Source organism: Dama dama, chromosome 21, assembly GCF_033118175.1.
Source record: "Dama dama isolate Ldn47 chromosome 21, ASM3311817v1, whole genome shotgun sequence".
Classification (NCBI taxonomy): domain Eukaryota; kingdom Metazoa; phylum Chordata; class Mammalia; order Artiodactyla; family Cervidae; genus Dama; species Dama dama.
This window is the reverse complement of record NC_083701.1, coordinates 59778893-59796272: the sequence shown is the minus strand read 5'-3', so window position 1 is coordinate 59796272 and position 17380 is coordinate 59778893. Positions and strand designations below refer to the sequence as shown.

The 17380-nt window shown below is 42.3% G+C and overlaps 1 pseudogene; it reads left to right on the top strand.

Annotated features, from left to right (window-relative positions):
• Positions 1–14517: 14517 nt before the first annotated feature.
• LOC133042222 (large ribosomal subunit protein eL8-like) lies at positions 14518–15238 on the top strand (annotated as a pseudogene).
• The last annotated feature ends 2142 nt before the right edge of the window (positions 15239–17380 follow it).

Sequence of the window (17380 nt, the reverse complement as noted above, 5' to 3'; positions counted from 1 at the left end):
GCCCCCGCCCCCTCCTCGAGAGCTCTCCGCTTTGTGCGGGCTCTGTAGGCTACGCCTGGGGACTGCCCTCCCGGGGTGAAGCGTCAGCCCCCGCTGGATGCGGCGCTCCTTTTTTTTGGGAAGCGAGTTTCTAAGGGCCAGAACGGCTCGGCCCAGTGTTCGGGTGGTTGCAGGGGCTTGTGACCGCGTGGGCATGTCCCCAGTGTTCGCACGTTGCAGTGTGGTGCAGTAGGATTTTTTTTTTTTTTTTTTAAGGAGTGTGGCTTTTACGTCTTTATTTTTTACAAGGATTGAGGCCGGCTGACCCGGGCTTTATTCATGAAGGACCTGTATTGGAGAGGGCATTACCGACGTTAGACGGGCACAGTACTTTAATTCCCTACGTCTCATTGCGCGGTCATTTTAATTTTACTACTACAGAGCAAACTTATTTTTACTGGGGAACCTAGGACGACCTACATGGCTTTTAATTTATTCTCATGTTTTTAAAATGTCTTCGCGCTCGCCATCAGAAACCCTGAGTTCCTCCCGTGCTAACGCCTTGCAGCTCAGACGCAACGGCACGAATGAAATGTATATTGACACACACTCCAAAATCTTTGCAATAAAGACTGAGACTTTTTTCCACTGGCATTTCCCGACCATATGTTTACTTTGTAGCACTGTGGTTGCTACAAATCAGATATGAAAGGAAAAGAGAGCTTTCTTGGGTAAGAAGGTAGCAATGCTCAATGTAGGCTCTGAGGTGAAAGTATTAGGTAAAAACCAGGGGTTGTGGATTCTATTCCTGATTTCATATTTCCATATTTCACTGTGCTGTCTCTTGGTTTTTTCTTTCATTCCTTAAAAATTCTTTTCGTTTCAGAACATTTACAAGCACAGCAGTTTACCAGACCCCCTGCTGGAGGGAGGAAGGCTAGAAATGAATACACTTGAAATCTTGATAACAGTCTAGCAGGGGAAATAAGACAACTACACCAAATAACTAAGTTATTGTAAACAGATAAAATGCTGTGTGGAATCTAGTGGAAGGGGGAAATAACCGCAGCTCAGTGAGAGAAAGGCTACTGGGGAAAGGTAGAGACAGATTTTGAGAGCGGACACTCCAGACAAGGGAAATTAGTGCATTTGAGAGCAGATATTTCAGGCAACGGAACTGCATGAGAAGGCACAGAAATGGGCCAGTTCAAAGCACTGTGAACTAGCTTTCTGGCTCCAACATAGGTACCGCTGCAAATGAGATTGAAAAGGAGGGTGAGGTGAAACGTAGGGATCATAGCTTGAACTTCATTTGGGAACCATTAATCGGGGACATGATATTTTTAAAAGATTTCTCTAGCATCAATGGGATTGAAAATAGAAAATTTGGAAAAGAGGAAACCATGAAGGCGACTGTTACATAGTTAAGGGAAGCAGGAAATTTGGAATAGAGGAGAGGAAGGCATAGATGAAGGCATAGAAAGAGTAGGGATAATTTTGAATGTTAAGGGAGAGGAAAGGAAAGAAAGAAAGTGACATTCCTCAGTCGAGACCCCAGGGGCTGTAGCCTACCAGGCTACTCCATCCATGGGATTTTCCAGGCAAGCATACTGGAGTGGGTTGCCATTCCCTTCTCCAGAGGATCTCCCCAACCCAGGGACCGAACCCCGGTCTCCCGCATTGTAGGCAGACGCTTTACTGTCTGAGCCACCAGGGAAATCTGATTTGGGGATATGAAACTAATCAACAGGGAGAATTAGGAAATCACAAATGGAGAGAGAATGTCCCAGTTTGGGGGAAGACTGAGCCTTCCTTGAGCATAGTCCAAGCTGTAAAATGTAAAATGTAAAAATGTAAAATGTAAAAATGGTCCAAAGGCCCCTGAAAACATAGATCTGGAGCCCTTTTGGCTGTAAATTTGGGACCCTCTCCTATAGACATGGTAATTAAGGAAATGTTAAGGTCTAAAGGAAAAGGGATCTAAGCACAGGACTTAAAGAAATGCCAGAGAGGAGAGAAAGAGGACCAGCCCAAGGAGTAGGAGAAGAATCAATAGTGCGAGGACAAGCCATTCATGGAGGGTGTTCCAAGATGGAATGAATGATCGGAATGTCATATTCCTGAAAGGGATTCTTCTGATTTGGGAAAATGGCATGTCATCGGTAAACTCCAAACTCATGTTAAGAAGTTTGGATTCTTAGCCAAAAATACTTCAATCATAAAGGTGAGTTGAATTTTAGAAAAGGGGAGAGTGTGAGGGTGAGAAAAGGGACTGTATATTTGTGGCAGGGAGAACACTTGGAAAGCTATTATAAGGAGAATGATAAGGGCCTGAAAAGAAGTTATGCGTGACCTTAACTGAATAATTTCAGTGGAGTGAGAGACACAGAACATGGCAGAGGTTCGAGTCAAGAGAAGCTGAGATGAAGTCAGCGAATGTCCACTCTTTCAACTGGACTAGACCCTACTCCATCATTGTTTATACAGTGAAGCAGCTCATCAATTTATTATTCAAACTATGTACTTGCTCAATTAGTATTTGTGTATTCAAATCTAAATCATACTAGCTTTTATTGCATACAACAGAGCCTTAAAAACAGTCCTGCAATGAACTAGACAGCATAGTAGGTAACTTTAACAGAATGATAGCTGCCTAACGAGAACAGCATGTTTAATTGTGTTTCGGGTTTGAGGTTTGGGGTTTTTTGCCAAGTCAGGTTACTCATACACAAATCACAGGTAGTGCCAGAGAGAGTATTATTTTTAAATAGAGAGCCTTAAGATAAAATAATACCATTCACACTTAGATCATCCTGGTTTATTGATTCAAACTTGTTTGCTTTTGTGCCAATAGATGTAAAAGACTGAATGAATTAGATCGTTGATAAAGACAAGTCACTCAAAAAACAATGGGTAACCCTAAAATTACCAGCCTGTAATAGAAATATCTTGTAGTCACATATATAAATGTGACAAACAGTCCAATGGTAATTGAGCATGGAAATCATAATTTAATGGGAATGTTTGAAAAGAGCTTAGTAAGAATTTTTATTGTGATACCATGCAGGTCCCTGTGGAGCACCTGGGCACAGAGCCTTTCTGGGTCCCTCATTTCTTTGATTATGGAAAACAGCCTTCATTTAGCCTCCATGACCTTGCCTTAGTGTGCAGTGGGAAGATTCAAGCTGTTGTTAATTAAGGAAGGGAGGGGATGCAAGACCAGGGTGAAATAGTCAAGAATAGCCTTGGGACAAGGTCCTGTTTTCCCATCAATGGATGTGAGTGAGTGAGTGAGTGAGTGAGTGAGTGAGTGAAAGTCACTGTGGTGTCCGACTCTTCGAAACCCCAGGGACTATACAGTCCATGGAATTCTCCAGGCCAGAATACTGGAGTGGGTAGCATTTCCCTCCTCCAGGGGATCTCACAGGGATCAACCCAGGTCCCTCACATTGCAAGTGGGTTGTTTGCCAGCTGAGCCACAAGGGAAACCCATCAATGGATATACACAGCAATTTCTTCAAGCTGGTTTGTAGATACTGAAACCCCTTCCAGGAGGCAGAAGTTACGGATCAGTGATGATATGCTGTAAACCCCAGCCCAGACCTGTTGGACTTGAAGGTGGATGATGCCGACTCCTAGTTAGCTCACTACCAACCCATCAGAAGAATGTCCACAAGCTGATCATGCCCTTTTTGAACAATTACTATAAAACTCATCACTATTTTCCCCAAATTGGGACACCTAGTTTGGAGGGCATGAGCCCACTGTGCCTCTTTACCTGGCAAAGCAATAAAGCTAACTTTTCTGCTTCACCCAAAACTCTGTCTCTGAGATTTGATTCAGCATCAGTGTACAGAGAGGCTGAGCTTTTGTCACCAACTGCTAAGATACATTCTTATGAGTACACTTTATTTTATAGAAAACCAAAATATATAGGTTTAGAATAGTTAAAACATTCACATTTTGAGACATCGTATTTCAGTTGTCTACCACATCTTTTTGTTTGTTTGTTTGTTTGTTTTTTTAATTAATTAATTAATTTATTTATTTTTTCAGTGGGTTTTGTCATACATTGACATGAATCAGCAATAGATTTACACGTATTCCCCATCCCGATCCCCCTCCCACCTCCCTCTCCACCCGATTCCTCTGGGTCTTCCCAGTGCACCAGGCCCGAGCACTTGTCTCATGCATCCCACCTGGGCTGGTGACCTGTTTCACCATATGGATGAAACTGGAGCCCATTATACAGAGTGAAGTAAGCCAGAAAGATAAAGAACATTACAGCATACTAACACATATATATGGAATTTAGAAAGATGGTAACGACAACCCTATATGCAAAACAGAAAAAGAGACACAGAAATACAGAACAGACTTTTGAACTCTGTGGGAGAAGGTGAGGGTGGGATGTTGCGAAAGAACAGCATGTATATTACCACATCTTTTTGTACACTGATGATCTTCCATAAAAGCAACTTGCTTATCAAGAATCTGGCACTGTGTCTTTTATAGACTAGTACAAATCCAAAATCATGGCAGATGGTGACTGCAGCCATAAAATTAAAAGACACTTGCTCCTTGGAAGAAAAGCTATGACCAACCTAGACAGCATATTAAAAAGCAGAGGCATTACTCTGCCAACAAAGATTCAATAGTCAAAGCTATGGTTTTTCCAGTAGTCATGTATGGATGTGAGAGTTGGACTATAAAGAAAGCTGAGCACCGAAGAATTGATACTTTTGAACTGTGGTGTTGGAGAAGACTCTTGAGAGTCCCTTGGACTGCAAGGAGATCAAACCAGTCAATCCTAAAGGAAATCAGTCCTGAATATTCACTGAAAGGACTGATGCTGAAGCTGAAACTCCAATACTTTGGCCACCTGATGCAAAGAACTGACTCATTGGAAAAGGCCCTGATGCTGGGAAAGATTGAAGGTGGGAGGAGAAGGGGATGACAGAGGATGAGATGGTTGGATGGCATCACCAACTCAATGGACATGAGTTTGAGCAAGCTCTGGGAGTTGGTGATGGGCAGGGAAGCCTCGTGTGCTGCAGACCATGGTGTCTCAAAGAGTTGGACATGTCTGAGCGACTGAACTGAGTGAACTAAACTGGAAAATGAGTAATTAATCATTTACTTGCTTTGTAAATTACTTTGGGAAGACAGAGTTCAGATTACATACCATTCTCTCTTCAAATAGAATTGATATATGCTATCCTTTATTTGCTAAGGATCTGTTGTTATAATCTCTTAAGAGTTGTAATTCCTTTACCTAGGTTGATTTTCACCTCAAATATGGCATCACTTATTTTGGAAGGAGACTTTATTGTCGTGTTTTTGTTTTCTCACAAAATGTAGGGGTCAGGTCAGTAGGGTTTTGTGGCATCAAAACAGGCATCCTGCACTCCGGCACTGGTGTCTTTCACATCACCCATGTCTTTGTCCTTTGAGTTTCTCCAGTGGCTCAGAAGTAAAGAATTCACCTGCAGTGCAGGAGCCACAGATTCCATCCCTGGGTCAGGAGGATCCCCTGGAGGAGGACATGGCAACCCACCCCAGTATTCTTGCCTGGAGAATTCCGTGGACACAGGAGCCTGGCGGGCTACGGTTCAGAGAGTCGCAAAGAGTTGGACGGGACTGAAGCGACTTAGCACACACATGCGTATCTTTGTCCACAGGATAATTTGAACTATACAGTGGTAAGCCTGGAAAGCAAAAGATGACAGAGTCCAGACACAAACCTAGTTTAAGAGAAAAGAGTTTCTTTCTATTTTCATGTCAGTGGCTATGTATGTTATTAGGTACAGGTCAGTGTATCTCCCAGGTGATCCTGGGTGGTTTCTAAGATAAACAAGTCATAAACTGTACACTAACATCTTTTATTATTTTGAGAAATAACAAACTATTCACTGTTAATTTAAGAGGACTGTTTTGAAACCCATATTAAAGGGCAAAGCAGTAATCCAGTTTTACAAATTAAATGTAACACACATGACTAAAATAATCAATGGGCTGACACATAAGTTTGCTCCCTCATATCTTCCTCTAATCTTTGGGAGTTAGGAAATCCTTGGAAAATTAATCTCATTTTCACTTTGTTATCTGATAAGTGTTTTGTTTGTTGGGTAATACATAGCAAGATAGGCTTGTATCTATCTCTCTGTCTCAAAACAACTGCCTGGCAGATCTCCTAAACTTTTTGGTTCAGGTCATAGAAAATAGGAGCTCTGAAATCTATTTTTGTCCAATTTGAATTATGATATGCTCTATTTTTTTTAAAAATAAATAGCCTAGGTGCTGCCACATAAGCACCTAAATGATTGTTAATAGTGGTAACTGCCGGCTACATTTTGTTCCTTTGTCATTTAATTTGCAGTTTTGCAAGTTCTGTGATAAACATCTATAGCTATTTAAATTCACTGTACCTAATATTAATGAAAAGGAGAAAAACTCATGCCATAAAGACAAAAAGAGATTAGTTGCTTCTTTACTAAAATAGGGAGAGGGAACATAAATGGTTTGATTTCACAAAAATCACTAATTTTTTTTGTCATTCAACCATCTGTAACAACCTTCATTGTTGGTAGTAGTAATTTGAAAATCTTCTTTCATCTTGGTCCTTCTTAGCTAAGTCATTTAATTTTAAGCCACTGCTTTTATTTTTTTTGTCTTTCAGCTGCACTGAATGGCTTGCAGGATCTTAGTTCCCTGATCAGGGTTAGAAGCCATGCTCTTGTGTCCTAACCACTGGGCCACCAGGGAAGCCCTGCTGAAACCATTTACCATAGACTGGGACTTGAACCCCTGTGCTGGGACTTGAACCCACGTGGCTGGCACTCAAACTCAGGCAAAATCCACAGTACCTGGTTTCAGGACCTATTGAAGCTCAGGTTCTTGATGTCTCATCACAGAAAGAATTTAGTGAGAGACAAAGTGATAGGTAAGAAGTGGATTTATTTAGATTCAGAGAGAGGCACACTCCAGACAGTGTGGGCCATTGCAGAGGGCAAGTGCGGCCGTGAAATGTGGTGTGGTTAGTTTTTATAGGCTGGGTAATTTCATATGCTAATGACTGGGAGGATTATTCCAACTATTTTTGGGGAGGGGTGGAGATTTCCAGGATTTTGGCCACCACCCACTCCTTGGTCTTTTAACAGTGCCTTGGAACTGTCATGGCGCCTCTGGGTGTGTCATTTCACTTGCTGATTGAAGATCAAGGTCTAGTCTTGTCTGCCATCTTAGTCCCATTAGCTTCTAATCAGTTTATGCTGTGTCCTTGGGCTGTGTCATTCTTTCGAAAGTTGTGCCCTGCCCTCTTCCCTCCTGTTACACCACCTCCACTGCTTATAGAAAATGTATTCCTCATTCCTTTGGGAGAACGTCTTCCTTGCCATACCCTGAGCTCCACTGGGCACTGCTATCTTTTCAACCCTCTGACTTCCTGGGACGCAGTAACTGGTTTACAGGTTGATAGCTTCTCACCCTATCTTGGTTGTAGAGGCAGCTCAGTAACGATTGGTACATATTTAATTCAGACCTTGGTTGGAAGGAGGAGGAGTGGATGGGGAATCATTTCTTCTGTTGTCATCTCATGACAATATGAACCAGGAGCTGCTGGCACAAAGGTCCTAGGAGAAAATGAAGCCACTGCTCATTTTGAAAAAGGAATAGTCAACAATCTAGTTGTCCCATTTTTCTCGTTCTTCAGCTATACCAACAGAAAAATTTGTTTTTCTTACTTAAGTTAGTTCCAACTAGTTTTCTCTTACTTGCAACCAAGAATCCTGGCCTACACAAAAGAATGAAAAGAAAAGATCTTCATTTAGAGTCCAAAAATCAATTGCATAAGTACAAGACAGGAGAGACCTGATTGTTGATGATCTAAATACTACCTAAAAAAAGAAAAAGAAATACTACCTAGAAAAGATAGTTGACCACAGCTGGCCATGAACCAATAAGGCATGTGTGGAATTGCTAAAAACAAATCCCAAACTAAAAACACTTGAATATGGTAATTTGCGACATTCAATAAATTAATGCATTGACAAATTACAGGTCAAAGAAAGGTAACAGTTTGGTTTACTGTTTTGGTCAGAAAACAGTAAATTTGGGAAGGGAAACTTTTACTGTTGTAAAGTTCTAGTTAGCACATTATACAGGAGAATGAAAACTAGATAGTTTGGAGGATAACCAAAAAGATGGAGGCTTCCCAGGTGTCGCTAGTGGTAAAAAACCCACCTGCCGATGCAGGAGACATCAGAGATGCCGGTTCAATCCCTGGGTCAGGAAGATCCCCTGGAGGAGGGCATGGCTACCCACTCCAGTATTCTTGCCTGGAGAACCCCATGGACAGAGGAGCCTGGTGGGCTGCAGTCCATGGGGTTGCAGAGTCGGACTGAAGTGATACAGCACAGCACAGCCATAAAGATGAGGAGGTCTAGAAAACAACATACTCATAGGAGTGATAAAAATGTTAGACATAATTTGGGGGAACTCCAGAGAGACCCCAAGTCTTTTGTGCCAAGTGAGGATGCAAGAAGTCTGCCCCTTGAAACAGAGCCATCAGCCAGCCATGTTGGCACCCTGATCTGAGACTTCCAACCTTCAGCACTGTGAAAAATAAAGTTCTATTTCTTGTCCATTTTATGGTATTCTGTTTTTAACAGTCCCCATGGAATTAACCTAATGTTCTCTATAAATCTGTTCTGAGCCAGGCATTGTATAAGCATTAGATTTAATATTCACATATAGTTTAAAAATGGGGGGAAAATCAGAGGGAAATTGGAAAAACATAAAAGCAGAAAGCTATGATTTTTTATACACCGGGTGCCAGGCACTATTCTAAAGTCCCTTATATTATCATTTAATTCTTCAATATGTTTGTCAGGTAGGTCTTACTATGCCCATTTTACAAATTAAAAACAGAAGTAGAGGGACCTCTCTGGTGGGCCAGTGGTTAAGAATACACCTTGCAATGAGGGAATGCAGGTTCCATCCCTGGTCAGGGAACTAAGGTCCCACATTCCGAGGGGCAATCGAGCCCCCAGGCCGCAACTAGAGAGAACAGGCCGCAGCAAAAGTCCCACGTGCTGCAACTGAGACCCAACACAGACTAAATAAATAACTAAATATTGAAAAAATAACAAACACCGGAAGTACAGTGAGGTTATGTAACTTGCTCAAGGTGACCCAGCTAAAAAAGAAAAGGTTCAGCTTCATATCCAAAGATGTCTAATGCCCAAGGCCCAGCTTCAGGCTGCTCAACTACACATTGCTTCTTTGACTCGTCTATAAATATGTCAACTCTACACGTGGACAAGAGAAACCACAGTGTCAGTCCAGACAGCAGAACTAGGTCCAGTGGGTTCCCTTGGTTATGCTCTACCTCCTTCCTAGCCTTGAGTTTCCAAGAGGTTTGGTTCGTGCCTTTCTAAAATCCCTTGGACTGCAAGGAGATGCAACCAGTCCATCCTAAAGGAGATCAGTCCTGGGTGTTCATTGGAAGGACTGATGCTGAAGCTGAAACTCCAATACTTTGGCCACCTCGTGCGAAGAGTTGACTCATTGGAAAAGACCCTGATGCTGGGAGGGATTGGGGGCAGGAGGAGAAGGGGACAACAGAGGATGAGATGGCTGGATGGTATCACCGACTCGATGGGCATGAGTTTGAGTAAACTCCGGGAGTTTGTGATGGACAGGGAGGCCTGGTGTGCTGTGGTTCATGGGGTCGCAAAGAGTCAGACACAACTGAGCAACTGAACTGACTGACTGACTGATGGCCCCTTTAGATTCTTGTCTTATGTTATTGTAATTATTTTCTGAACTTTGCCAACAGCGTATTAAGCTTCTTTATGGCAAGCATTTTTTTCTTTTTCCTTTAATCTGATGGAACACTCAGCACAGTGCCTTGAACATAGACCTCTGATTACTTTCTAACAACGCAGTAACTGGCAGTGCCCTAGGTTGTCTCATGGAGCAAAAGGCTGTCTTGTGACTGGACTAGCTCAGAGATATAGATAGGATTCTGCCCTGGGAGGATATTGGAGAAGAGGGACCTCTTAGACACTTTCTTTACTTAATCACAAAGTAACAGTGAACATATTCATTACTACTCATTAAATAGTATTTTTTAAAAACTAGCAAAATTTAGCATTACTTTAACTTTAAATATGATGGTTACATATTAACATATAAAGAAGTTCTATTTCTTTATAATGCTTTATTTATTCGTACTAAAATTAGGATGTGTTTTATCTGTAATTAGCCATTATTGATTCCTTCTCTTTTCCAAGAAAATCAGTAGTCTACAATAGAGGAGGAAGAAAAGAAAATGCCTGTCTAATTTGAGAGAACTGAATAGTGAGCGTTTTTGTTTGTTTTATTTTGTTTAATTTTAAATGGTAGTTATAAGCTGGTAAATGGTTAAATGGTAGACATAAGCTGTCCAAGAAAAACTGGGGTGTGTTTTTTCACTTGTGTGCCTAATTACCAAGAAAAGAGTGTTTGCTTTTCAAGGAAAGTGAAAGAATGGAAAATGAGGGTTACTATAATAGTATAACATCAAGAATGCTTAAAAAAAAAGTCAGTCATTGTTCTTTGTGCACAAAAACAATGGTGCTTAACAGCACCATTGATTCCTAAATCAAATTTCCAGCTGCCAACCCTTGAGTGGGAGATGACTTAACACAGACGGTCTGTGTGGCGGCATGCCTCTCACTTCCCAGGCACTGTCCACACTGGCAGCAGAGCTACATGACTGTCAAACACTGGGATCCAGCATTTGGTGGCTAATACCACAGTGAAATAATGAACCAAGCTTTTAGTTGTTAGAGAACAATGGTCATAAAAAGCAAAATCAGTATTCTTCAAATATGATGAGCTGGCATTACTTAGGGCCTCTGATCACTGCTTGCTCTGCCCTCTGGTTGCTTAGGTCTGAGGAGTCAGATTGGATTGGACCAAAGCCTGGGTGATCCGACAGCCCCAGAGAGTACTCCAGACTTGCAGGAAGAACCAGGACTACGTATTCTACAGTGACAGCTCTAGTCATGAGGAAAGAAGCCCTTGGAAAAGCTCCTCAGTGTTCTGTCATTTTTGCCACTTTGGGAAACTGCCAAGCCAGCTTACTTGACATTCAGCCACACATACAGAATACTGAAAGTGTAGGTGAGGAAAGCAAGAAGGTACTAGAATGTGTCAACCTTGAGGGCCTCCAAAGCTCACAGAATTAGTAAAGTCAACAATGAAAAACAAAACTAGAATTTCAGCTTTCTTGTAATAGAGTAATAGCATTGAAAATGGGAGGATAGCCTTTGTGTTTTTCCTAAGAGCATACTACTTGTAACCTTAAGAAAATTTCTGAACTACTGCAGGCAAGTTTTTTAGTTGGTGAGTATCGCTTCAGCCACGGTCCTTTCAATGAATATTCAGGGTTGATTTCGTTTAGGATTGGCTGGTTTGATCTCCTTGCTGTCCAAAGGACAGCTAGGGACAAGAGGCCACCTGAGTGATCTTGGAAGAAGATTCCCCACCTCTCCCAACCCCCTTCTGTCAAGCCTTGATATGACTGCAGGCTGAGACCCAGAGGTCAATAAATTGTCAAGTTCCTATAGCTAACAAATAGCAAAGCCAAAATTCCTGTCTCTCTTCTACCTCTTGATTCAATTCTCTGCTGTCTTCCCTATGTCTTTAGTCTCCTCTTCTCTTCCCACTTTCTGTCCTCTACCTTGGATAATTTATTCATTCCTACAGAATTATTTGACAGGTCTATGCTTATGACTCCAACATTGTTGTCACTAGTTTTGATGTGTCATTAAAAATGCAGCTATAAATGGTCAACTGCCTCTAGGACTCCTTTTCTAGGGTGTCCTCTGTTATCTCAAACTCAAGATTTCCTTATCTGTAAAACATGAAAGTTAGTTGTTCCACGTGGCTAACTACAAAGTCTCACTTAGCTGTAAGATTCAAATGAATGTAGGTCCCAAACTAAATTCATCACATCCATTCCATCCCACTAAACTGATCCTCCTTTCATGTCTCCCCTGCCCATGCTTGAAAACTTTCAGTTCCTTCTTTTCTTTATGTCTCCCATACATAAAACAAGTTCTGTTCATCTTTATTTTGAAATTATCATTTTTTTTCTCTTCCCTAGTCCAGTTCTATACCACATATTTAGATAGCTGCAAAATCTGTGGCAAATCTAGTTTTTCCTGCCCCAATCCATTTAGTGCAGATATTTCTTATACTGAGTGAGTGAGTGCTCAGTCGTGTCTGACTCTTTGTGACCCCATGGACTGTAGCCCACCAGGATCCTCTGTTCATGGGATTTTCCAGGCAAGAATACTAGAGTGGGTTGCCATTTCTTACACCAGGGAATCTTTCCAACCCAAGGATTGAACCCAAGTCTCTTGCATTGGCAGGAGGATTCTTCACCTCTGTGCCATCTGGGAAGCCCATTTATGTACTAATCTTCCTTAGATGCTATTTTCATGTCCTTCCACTGGTAAAAACTCATAACAAAGCTTTGTTTCTTACCAATCATGTCTTAACTCCTCTGCTGGCTTACAAAGCTCTCCAGAATCTAGCCCCACCCTTGAGAGCTAGCGTCTAATCCCCCACGCAAACCTGCAGCTTCAGCCTGTCTGGTTTGCTTATGGGCCCTCAGGAGTTATCTATGCTGGTGTCTCCCTCTAGGACTTTGTACTGTTGTTTTATTGTCTACCCAAATTCTACTGTCCCAGCTGAAGTCCAATATCCTGTTTGGATCCAGGAGACCTCTTTCACTGTTACTAAACTTAACATTACAGGTCTTGCTGGGCCTTGAAGGCCACTATTCTTCATTGCACTGTGCTATTCCCATACCACATAAGTGCCAAAATGTTAATGACTCCCATCACCCATCTTATCCTGTGCACTGGTTCCCATCCTGCCTGGTGCCTTCCCACACTCATTCCCCAGCTGCTCCTTTCCTTCTCACACTTTTCTGTTTTCTCTGGAACTCCCACCTCATGGTGAACAGGTCCTTCCACATCCCCAGTCTGCCTCCCATTCCTGCCTTGACTGAACCCTTATAAGAACTTAGAAGAACATCGCCTCCCCTGCCGCAGTCTTGAATGGAGAGGGGTTTACCAAGCCTCACATACTTCTGGGTTGGGAGGTGGGATTTCCCGGCTCGCCAGACCATTACTCTGAAAATAAAGAAGAGATGAAGCCAGCTGGCCCGCCCACACCCTATCACATAACACCTTCCTTCCACTCCCACGATGATTTTTTTTTTAAAGGGGCTTAGGTCATTGTCCTCTTTTCCTGAATTAAAGTTCCTGTATCATGGCTTTTCAAAAAGCCTTCAGTATTCTTTCTCTTTAAAAAGATACCATTGACATAATAAAATTCCCCTATAATCCCAGCTGTCCCCACCCCACTCCCGTGATGACCACCCTAGCTGGGTGTGTATCCTTGTAAGTTGCAGTCTTTTTTTTTTTTTTTTGGCTGTGCTGGATCTTTGTTGCTGCGTGGGCTTCCTCTAGTTGTGGTGAATGGGGGCTACTCTTTAGCTTCTTGTTGCGATGGCTTCTCTTGTGGAGCACAGGCTCCAGGAAATGAGGGCTTCAGTAGTTGTGGCCCATGGGCACAGTAGCTGTGGGCTCTAGAGCACAGGCTCAATAGTTGTGGTGCACGGGCTCAAGTTGCTCTGCAGCATGTGGAATTGTTCCAGATCAGGGATGGAACCCATGTCTCCTGTATTGGCAGCTGGGTTCTTTACCACTGAGCCACCAGGAAAGCTCCTGAAGTTGCCATCTTGAATCACCTTGTGAAGTCAGTGTCTTTGCAGATAAGCTTTGGATCACCTTAGCCATTTTTACTGCTCAACTCCAGGGGCCCTCACCAGCCCTAAACTATACAGTATTACGGTCTTTAATCCCAACATTCCTCCCTCTGATCATAACCTCCTTTACCTTCCAGATGCTTCATGCCATGCACATACCTGCTCTTCAGGCATAATTGCCCAATCCTTTTTTTAAAATTGAGCTCAAATTCACATAAGATACAATTAACCATTTTAAAGTATAAATTCCGTGACATTTAGTGCATTCAAAATGCTGTGTAAATACTACCCAAAGCAATCTGCAGATTCAAATGGAATTGCTATCAGTCTCAATGACTTTTTTTTTTTGACAGAAATAGAAAAATCCATCCTAAAATTCATATGGAATCTCAAGAGAATAGCCAAAAAAAGCCTTGAAAAAGAACAAAATTGAAGGACTCACATTTCTGGATTTCAAAACTTAACTACAAAGTTGCAGTAATCAATGTGGTACTGGCATAGGACAGACATATAGACCAGTGGAAGAGAATAGAGAGCCCAGAAAGAATGATTTTTAACAAAGGTGCCAAGACCATTCAATGAGAAAAGGACAGTCTTTTTAACACATGGTGCTAAGAAAACTGTATATCTACATGCAAAAGAATGCAGTTGGACCTTACTTTACCCCATAGACAAAAATTAGCTCAAGGGCTCTCCACTGGCCATTCAAGATGCCGAGGGGTAAGAAGGCTGAGGTGCAAAAGATAGACCAGGCCCCTGCTGTCATGAAGAATCAGGAGGCTGAGAAAGTGGACTGGACATCCAGCCCTAAAAGGACCTCACCCGCTTCATAAAGTGGCCCAGCTACATTCCCCTGCAGTGGCATGCAGTACCTTATATAAGCGGCTGAGAGTGCCTCCCGTGATTAACCTATTCAGCCAGGTCTTGGACTGCCAGACAGCTACTCATCTCCTTAAGCTGACCCACAAGTGCAGACCCGAGATGAAGTAAGAGAGGCAGCAGAAGTTGATGGCCTGAGCTGAGACAAAAGCTGCAGGCCAAGGGGACGTCCCCACTAAGAACCACCTGTCTTTTGAGCAGGCGTTGATTCTGTCCCCACCTTGGAGGAGAGCAAGGAGGCTCAGCTGGTGGTGTTTGCCCGTGACGTGGATCCCATTGAACTGGTGGGTCTCCTGCCTGCCCTGTGTTGTAAGATGGGGGTTCCCTACTGTGTCATCGAGGGGAAGGACAGGCTGGGTGGCGTGTGTGTTCCACAGGAAGACCTGCACTGTTGCCTTCACACAAGTCAACTCAGAAGACAAGGGCACTCTGGCTAAGCTGGTGGAAGCCATCAGGACCAATTATAATGACAGATATGACAAGATCTGCCATTACTGGGGAGGCAACTTCCTGGGTCCAAAGTCAGTGGACTTTGTGTTGTTTTGTCACTAAGTCACATCCAACTCTTTTGCAACCCCAGGAACTGTAGCCCACCAGGCTTCTCTGTCCATGGGATTCTCCAGGCAAAGATACTGGAGTGGGTTGCCATTTTTTTCTCCAGGGGATCTTCCCAACCCAGGGATCGAGCCCTCCTCTCCTGTATTGCGGGAGGATTCTTTACCGCTGAGCCACCAGGAAAGCCCATTGCCAAGCTGGAAAAGGCTACATAAAAGTAATAAAATTTCTCATTCAGTCAAAACAAACAAACAAAAATTAGTCAAATGGATCAAAAACTGAATGTAAAACAAACAAAAAAAACTTGAAAAATTAGGAAAAATCTTCATGGCAGTGGATTTGGCAGTGGTTTCTTGGATAAGACACCAAAGAAACAAGCAAAAAAAAAAAAAAGAAACCAGACAAACTGGACTTATTGAAAATTAAAAACTTTTGAGCATCAAAAGACACTATCAACAGAATAAAAATTAACTCACAAAATGGTAGGAAATATTTGCAAATTATATATCTAATAAAGGATTCATGTCCAGAATTTATAGATAATATTTTAAAAGAAAAATGTTATCATACTGTTTTTGTGAGCTAAAAGATAACTAAAATATAAATGTTTAACTCGCCTGTTATATACTTTTCTGTATGTGTGTGTGTGTGTATGTTATAAAATATATAGAGGGAATTCCCTGGTGGTCTGACAGTTGGAACTTGGGATTTTCACTGTCAGATCTCTGCTTCAATCCTTGGTCGGAGAACCAAGATCCAGCAAGCCTCATGGCACAACCAAAAATCAATTAGCTAACTAAATTAATTACATATGTATGTAGAGAAAGGCATAGATAAGCTATATTATATGCACACATAGAGAGACTGTAAATTTCTTGAGATTTGGCTAGTCCTAAACATTTTTTCCCATGGGTTTGGTATATAGTCTTGTCCCACAGGAAAATTTCAATATATTAATTATTTTTAATTGAATGAAGGAGAGAAAAAATACTCTAATTCTTCCATTACCAGTAGTGTTGTTTTTCTAAAAGTCAGAGGCGATCATGCCATTCCTTGCTCAGAATTCTTGCATGACTTCAATCCCAGTGCTTCCCGAGTTGAGTGTGGACTGGTTACCTGGTGGGCAACCTCTCCTCATCTACTCTCTGCCATCCTCTCCACCTCGCCCTCAGCACTGCATGAAGATGGAGGGAAGGTCTTTGGCCTCGGTACCCTTGGTAAAATAGCAGCAATAGACGCCACCTCAAGGACTGCTGAAAGGACTAAATGAGGTGATATCTGAAAATGTCTGGCATGTACTTAAGACCTGTCAACTCATGCTGGCTTCTTTTTCTCCCTCCTACACCCTGCTCTTCAGCCGCATGAAAGCTTTTACCCTCTCAGAACACACATGTAGTTTCACTCCTCCAATTATCCTTTCCCACTGCTTCACATGTGTCCTCCTGACCTCTGCCACCTCACTCTGTAAAAATGTAATGAGCACTTCAAGACATATTTTAAACAGTGCTTACTCAGGGAAAGTTTTCTGCCTCCCCTGTGCATGTTCTTGCTCAATTGTGTCCTGCTCTTTGCGACTCCATGGAGTGAAGCCCACCAGGTTCCTCTGTCCATGGGATTTCCCAGGCAAGAATACTGGAGTGGGTTGCCATTTCCTCCTCGAGGGGATCTTCCCGGGCCCAGAACTGAATCCATATCTCTTGCATCTCCTGCACTGGCAGGTAGATTCCTTACCACTAGGAAGATTCTTTACCTGGGAAGTCCCTGGCTCCCCTGGGAGTTATAAAACTGTCAGGGAGGAGGAAAAGCTTAACTCTACCCTTCTAGGTTCTTCTGGCTGGTCTAAGAATGAGACTGATGTAAGACAGGAGAACAAGAGAAAATAATATCTTAACTTGTACATGTGGAAACCCCACCTCCAGGAAAGGTTGAGACAGAAACATAGAATGAGGCATAAAGGAGCTGAGGAATGGGATAGGAACTTCCAAGGAGAGGAGGGAGATTCCAGGATGATAAGAAGAGTAGATGGCTGGGAATTAGATGTCTACTCTGCCATATAGATAGGGCCACTTAGATAAAATTTATCTCGATAATAACTCTTTTTCTGGAAAAAATCCCCAATTTTAATTCTTCTAGGTAGTT